A 7,448-nucleotide genomic window follows, 5' to 3' on the forward strand; every position below is an offset into this window, starting at 1 on the left:
TGAAAAGGAATGCAGTGTTATTTTTTTTTAAAGATTTATTTATTCATACAGAACTGGGGTACAGGCCTGAGATGTGGAGGGTGAGAGGATTCACCAGAGACAGAGTGGGGAGCAGAACAGGCAGATCAATGAAGTACACTGCTGAGGGGAGCAGCGGGCGGGTCAGGAGAGGTCTGCCACGCCATGTGGTCACCTCAGGGGCGGGTGGGGATCGAACTCATGCGGAAGTGGCTTTAGCTTCTCAGTGCTGTGCTTTAACCCGCTGCGCCACCAGGGAGGGCTGGAATGCAGTGTTATTTTGATGACATGTTGCAATGATACAATTTAAGCTATATTAGGTTAAACGAACCCTGGCTTATCTGTCACCTTCTCTCCCACCTAAGTGCATGCCACCACCCCATGGAAGATTCCATGCACATGGACAAGAGCTCCCTGAGGCCCCAGAACTATCTTTCCAGTTGTGAATACAAAGCCAACAGAGATGATCACTTTAAGATCATCACTTTAAGATGAAATGCGCCCCAGTTACCTCTAAGAAGTCAGTTTAGGGGCTGGTGCCAAGCATGAACTGCCTATTGCTAAAGCAGAAGCAATGAATGGTGGAGACATCCTATTAAAGTAACACTCGCAACTTTGAAAATGTTACAGACAACAGTTTCCTGGGGGGCTTTGAAATCCCACCACCTGTGGTCTCACTGGGGAAGTGTGGCTCAGGGTCACGCCGCGAGTGGACAGCACTGGGTGGCTGTGGAGGAAGATGCAGAGTCAGAAGATGAAGAGGAGAAAGGTGCGAAACTCCAAGTACTTTGAGGAAGCTTTCTGCCTCTGGATGTGGTAGAAAGTTTCCACAAAAACAAAAACACAAAAAACTTGCTGCTAATGATTTTGATGATGAAAAAGTGGAAGAAAAATCACCAGTAAGGAAATCTTTAGGAGATACTCCAGCCCCAAATGCACAAAAGTCAAACCAGAATGGAAAAGACTCAAAACCATCAATACCTAGATCAAAAGATCAAGAATCCATTAAAAAACAACAACAACAGGAAAAAACGCCTAAACAACAAAAGGACCTCGTTCTATAGAAGACATTAAGGCAAAAATGCAAGCAAGGATCGAAAAAGATGGTTCTCTTTCCAAAGTGGAAGCCAAGTTCATCAATTATGTCCGTTGCTTCTGGAGGACTGATTGGGAGGCTATTAAAGGTCTCTGGCACTTTATTAAAATCTTCCATCTTATTTAATTTCTGTAATGGTTGATATCTGGCTGTCCTTTTTATAATGCAGAGTGAGAACTTTCCCTACAGAGTCTGATAAATGTCCAAGTTTCATTGCCAAGAATGTGTTGCCCAAAATGCCTGTCTACTTTTAAAGATGGAACTTCACCCTTCACTTGGTGTTGAGTATGTCTGGAATGTTCTGATAGGACATAGTAGTAGCTGTGGTCAGACAAATGGAAAGGGTTAGAAGACAAAAATACACGTGTGAAATAAACTCAGTATATTTATACAGTTAAAAAATAGACATATTGGACTAAATAAGATATATTCTTAAAATTAATTTCACTTGTTTCTTTCCATTTTTTTATGACATTGTTGCAAGAAAATTTAAAGCCACTGATGTGTCTGGCATTATGTTTCTTTTGGATACTTGGATTCTTTGGATCTTTCCTGGTAGGGCCTGATAGTGAGACCGGAAGCAGATTAGACATAATCAAGGTTTATATAATTCTAAATCCAGGTATAAAATCAAAGGTCAAAATATGATCAAAAGATTCTGATATAACAGAAAAGAGTCATAAACCCTAGACTATATTTTAAAAGATAAGAAATAGGGATGGGGAAAGACAACAATGATCAGGAGAATGTTATAGAGTCCTCCTCTTAAACAGGACTCCAATACCATTTCAATTTTACTTAGATAATTAGAGAAATACCATGGGTTCTTGTCTCTCAGAAACAGAGTTCACCCCCTTACAATATTCTGGGTCAGAATTTGATGTACAGTGACTGGGTGGGAGCGAGGTCCAGGTGGGCCCTGGGGCCGTGTCAAGGCCTCCTGGGGCGTCAGGGCAGAAATATCATCCAAAGACTGTTGTGGGCGGTGGGGGAGGGGATGACCAGTTTGACTCAAAGAGCCTCTTTCCCGGGCTTCCAGCCACCTGTCTAGCAGCTGAAGTCAGGGTCGAACTTATAACTGAGCTGGAGCCTGAGGCCCAGCCTCCCCTTCTCACTGCCAGGCCCTGACTCATCCCTGCACTTATTTCCGTCACAGTGACAAGTTGAAAGAGAAGGGACATGTCAGGTGCAGTGAACACAGCAGGCAAAATTCTAAGTGGACAAAGGGGGGACAAGAGCAATTGACGGGGTCGCTTCAGTTTCTCACCGCCACCTTCCCGCTTGGTTTTGTGGCCACTTCTGCCCCAGGCCCCAGGGGATCCCAGACCTGGCCTTGTGGGCTTTGGCAAAAAGGTGACTCTTCCAGCAGCTCACTCAGGAGCCATGTCTGAGCCCCACCGCAGCCAGCACTGTTACTCAGGGATGGTGCAGAGCACGAGATCACTCTGCCTACTTCAGTGGGTTAGTAGGACACAGACGGTGCTCCTCCATATTTGGACAGAAGAGGCCAAACGTGTCCTTCTGCACCCACGTTGGGAGCCACCGATCAGGGTGGAGTGCTTTCTTCCCCCGTACCCTGGACTTAATATACACAAGTGGAATTTACTTTTAAGGGGCTGGAGCCCAGGCAGTGACTGAAGATGACTATAAAGTATAATACAGATTTTGACATTACTTTGGTATTGTAAAACCTTTCTGGTCAATTTACTGGTATTTTAACTGATGCCAGTGGCCATTTAAGGCATCATTTACTCCACAAAGATGTATGAAATCCAGATGTGTGAGCATGTTACCTGTGTGTCTTTTTCCTGATTGCCATCTATGATACCAAAGCCTCTGAGCCCAAAGGGAAGAACCAGGGACTTGGCACTCCCGGCTGGGGCTCAGGGTGGCTGGATAGCCCTAAGGTTGGCGCTCAGGGAAGCTGAGCGAGGGGGAGGAGTTGGGAATGGAAAGCTGTCTACTTTGTCTGGAACATTCCCCTATGGGAAAAACTGTAGCTACGGGGGAACCAAAATACGAAAGTTTCTAATGGAAGCATCTGTAGGCTTCTTCAATGCCTTACATCACTTAGAGATTCTGAAATATTTTGAGCAGAGAAATGTTAACAGGGATTTTCACAAAGGGCCCTTGGAGTAAGATGTTGGATTTGTTGGATGTGAGGATGTGGGGAATGTGAAAGAGAAGGGATACCTGTGCCCAGGGGAAGGGGAGCCTAGATGTGTATTTTCAGAGATGCGGAAGGGCAGACTCAAGGGTGGGGGCACAGAATTTCCTCAAGCCCCGCCCAGGTCCCCCACTCCTGTCCCACCACATCCCCAACGTACCTGGCTACCCTTATTTGTAAAAAGGAAAAGCTTTATTTTACTTTTGTATGAACTTATATAGAATCAGCAAACGTGAAAGAGCTGGAAAAGGGAGAAGCCCTTCATCTTTGGGAGGGATTTGGTTGTCATTTCTCTTCTGTGTGTAGTTGATACTTTTACATGGTGATTTATGTATGTCCTGCATTTTTTTACTTCAATATTATATGGAAATCATTTTCCCAGGATGTTACATCATCTGGATAAACAATATTTCAAATGGCCTCTCTTCTCTCCCCTCTTTCTCTTATCTATCAAGAGAAGATGCAGAAGGTGGATCAGATGATGGAGGAGGTGGGAAAGGAAGGGGAAGAGGAAGGGAGGAGGGCTTTTCCTTCACAATCAGAACCCTGGCCCCGGGGACCGAAGCCCCGAGCGAACACATTAGTCACTCGTCGGCGGCTGCGGAACAGGGCGGAGCCGCCCAGAGAGAGCGAAGGCTGACGCCAGCCCTCCGTACTGCGGAGAGGCGGGCGGGCACCACGCCGCAGTGGCGCTTGGTCTTGGCCTCAAGCGGTCTCTGGCGCCCCCTAGCGTTCGCAGCGTAGACTTGGCGTGGGCGGCTGCTCGTAGCCTCTTTCTCACCTCCGCGGCTCCTCCATTTTACTTCTCTGCAGTTTTCCCCTCATCTCTCCCACCCTTGGCCCTCTGCAGTCGTCCGCTTGCTCATTTAGGAGCCCCCGCCGAGGAACCCCTCGCGGAACTAGCTGCTGCCGTTCAAATCAAGGGATGACCAGGCCGAGAGGGAGCCTGGATGGGCGGGGTGGGCTGGTTACTTGCTCAGGGCCCAGACACCAGCCAGGCACTGAGGGAGAGGGGCAAATCTTGAGCCATCGGTGTTGTTGCCCCGGGAGAGGTTCCTGGTCTTGGTCTCTCACAGGAAGAAATGTGGGAAAGGATTGAACCTTGGGTGCCACGAGGGCCCATATATCTGCAGGTCCTGCCATCCTCTCTTACAGGCATAGGAGATAGGACATGACGTGGAAGGGTCCCAGGGGCTGACACCTGCAATTAAAAAAAAATCCAGAGCTGAACAGTAAAGTGGTAAAAAAAAAAAAATTCAATCTGAATACAGCTGGAATTTGCAGTCAGGGGACAGGATTTGGGGGTGTCTTTGGATGGAACCCTAAGAAAGAAGGGGAAATTCTGGATGAATCACCTAACAGGAGTCTAGCTGTGGGCAGGCAGGGTGGGTGATGAGAAGTCAGCCAGAGGTTGGCGGGTGATTGGATAGGGAGGACGGAGCATCAGAGCTAAGCCGACTTAGCAGGGCTCTTGTTAAACTGGTCAATGCAGAGATGAACAGAGGAGCTAAAAAATGGAGGCCTAGCTGAAAAGTTCATGGGAGCCTCAGTAGACTTTGGTCAAGGAGAACTTTTGAAGCCATTCACAGGGCCCTCCTGGTGACACCTCCAGGCATCAGGCCTACTATCCATCCCAAGTAAGTGGAGGGGCTTGTGGGGGCTGAGGGGAAGGGGCGGAGGGAAAGGCAGCCACTTGTAGGTCGCTAGTGCTTAAACCGCCAGGGATGGACACACCTCCTCGTTGATTCAGAATTACCTCAAATACAGACCAGGCTCCTTCTCTTGCCCTAGTCCCCAAGCTGAGTCAATCCATGGGGGCCAGGCAGAATCTCTGTGACCCTCTCCACACACTGGTGTGAAATCACTGCAAGTGGAGGTCAGTTAGCAGCCTGTCTTACCTGGACTCACCACTGCGCACCTCTTATGGTTGGCCCAGGCTACCTGCTCCTGCCCCAGGCCAGGGACTGGGTGGTTTGACCAAAGCCACCTAGGAATTGTTTGCAGGCCGGGGGTTATTCAGTAGCCGGATGAGAAGACTGATTTCAGAACTCACCTAGCACTGCCCTCGGGACCTCACACACTTACCAAGAAGAGAGAGTTCAACAGGAGGACTTTCTGGATAAGAAGGAGGAAAAGGAGGAGGAGGAGAAACACACTTTTGAAAATTATTTTTTATCAAGTTTCCTCCTTGTTGCAACTCAGCGGCAATTTTTAAACATTCCAGTGCTCCAAGAACCTGAGAATGTGTCACTTGTTAAGATTTCCATGACATTTGACCTAGGCCATTGGTGAACCAAGCTGGTGTTCTTTTTTTTTTTTTTTTTTAAGTGATGTTGCATTATTACATCATAAAAGTTTCAGGTGGGTAGCATTAAAAATCAACATGTGGGCCCTCCCTGGTGGCACAGTGGGTTAAAGCACAGCACTAAGAAGCTAAAGCCATTTCAGCATGAGTTCGATCCTTGCCCGCCCCGGAGGAGAGCCACATGGCGGGTCCATCCTGACCCGCCCGCTGCTCCCCTCAGCAGTGGACTTCGTTGATCTGCCTGTCCTGCTCCCCACTCTGCCTTTGGTGAATCCTTTCACCGCCCCTGCACCTCTAGCCTGTCCCCATTTCTGTATGCATAAATAAATAAATCTTTAAAAATTTTTTTTAAAACATCAACATGTGTACATACTATATTAAGGTCACCGCCATTCAAAGTCCAAACCTACCCTTCAGCAGACCATGACCCCTTGGGCCTGATTCACCCGCCTCCTCCCCCCTTCCCCTCTGGTAAGCACGGATTGGTCTTGGAGTCTGGATGTTTATTTTTGTTGTATGTAGTTCATCTGTTTGGATTCTCTCCATACCACCTATGAGTGAACTCACACAGTGCTTATCTTTCTGTCTCGTTTCTTGCGCTAGATACATCCATGTTGTTGCAAATAGCAGGATTGCATCTTTTTTGGTAGTATTTCACACCTTTTTTTTTTTTAAAGATTTATTTATTTATTTGTGCATACAGAACTGGGGTACAGGCCAGAGGCTCAGGGGCGGTGAGAGGCTTCACCAGAGACAGAGTGGGGAGCAGAACAGGCAGATCAACGGAAGTACACTGCTGAGGGAAGCAGCGGGCGGGGCAGGAGAGGTCTGCCACGCCATGTGGGTCACCTCCGGGCAGGAATCGAACTCATGCGGAAGTGGCTTCAGATTCTCAGTGCTGTGCCCCAACCCGCTGCGCCACCAGGGAGGGCCCTTCACACCTTTTTAAAGGGCTTCTTCCCTCAAATGAAGCTGGTAACTACCCAGAGTTCCGCCTGCTAGTTTGGGGATTGTATCTGGCCAGCTTTCAAGTACGGCCAAATGGAGAGTGTCTTCCAGTCTTTTCCTGTGCCCCTAGTCCCAGACAGGAGCTGGGTAGATGTGGGGCTGGGGTGAAGGAGGCAGGTACAGGGAGCAGGCAGCATCTCCCAGTCTGCTTTCTCCTTAGAAACAGGGTGCTTCTAGGTCATGAAGTACAGCTCAGCTCTTTGAAAGTGACTTGCTTTCAAAGTCACAAGTGGGGGCATGTACTTGTATAACGTGAAGCACACTTGCGGCACCACAGCCCCCCACTACCAGCTCCTGAAGCAGGGAGACAGCTTTGCCATGCACACACACTTGCAAGAGCAAATCCATGAGGAACCCTTTCCTGAAGTGGATGGTGGGCAAGGGGGCCCTCAACAAGTTGGCTTTCTCCCCAGATGGCCAGTTCTTGGCTTGCGTGAGCCAGGGCGGGTTTCTGCGGGTGTTCAGCTTTGACTCCGTGGAGCAGCATGGCACCATGAACAGCTACTTTGGAGGCCTGCTGTGTGTGTGCTGGAGCCCGGATGGCAAGTATATCTCCAAGTGTGCTTTCTCCTTAGAACCTGGGTACTTCTGGGTCATGAAGCGTAGCTCAGCTCTTTGAAAGTGACTTGGTTTCCTGAGTATGTCTAACCATTCTCAAAGATGAAGGCAGAGCATGTGGGAGGAAGAAATAGCAATACCCAAGGGGGACAGGTGCTCACCAGCTCCCTCATGGCCTTGGATTCACTGGTTTGGTACCACGACTTCCGGTGTCAATGATCTTTGTTACCACTGATGTGTTTGAATAAAGTTTGAAATGTGGTACTGTTTTCTTTGAAGACAAATAATTGAAACAA

The 7,448-nt window shown here is 48.3% G+C and overlaps 1 pseudogene; it reads left to right on the plus strand.

The window, feature by feature from the left end:
• The first annotated feature begins 399 nt into the window (after positions 1-399).
• On the plus strand, positions 400-7,213 carry LOC101627268 (annotated as a pseudogene).
• The last annotated feature ends 235 nt before the right edge of the window (positions 7,214-7,448 follow it).

The sequence above is a fragment of the Condylura cristata genome, unplaced genomic scaffold, assembly GCF_000260355.1.
Source record: "Condylura cristata isolate star-nosed mole 26May11 unplaced genomic scaffold, ConCri1.0 scaffold00027, whole genome shotgun sequence".
In the NCBI taxonomy this organism is placed as follows: domain Eukaryota; kingdom Metazoa; phylum Chordata; class Mammalia; order Eulipotyphla; family Talpidae; genus Condylura; species Condylura cristata.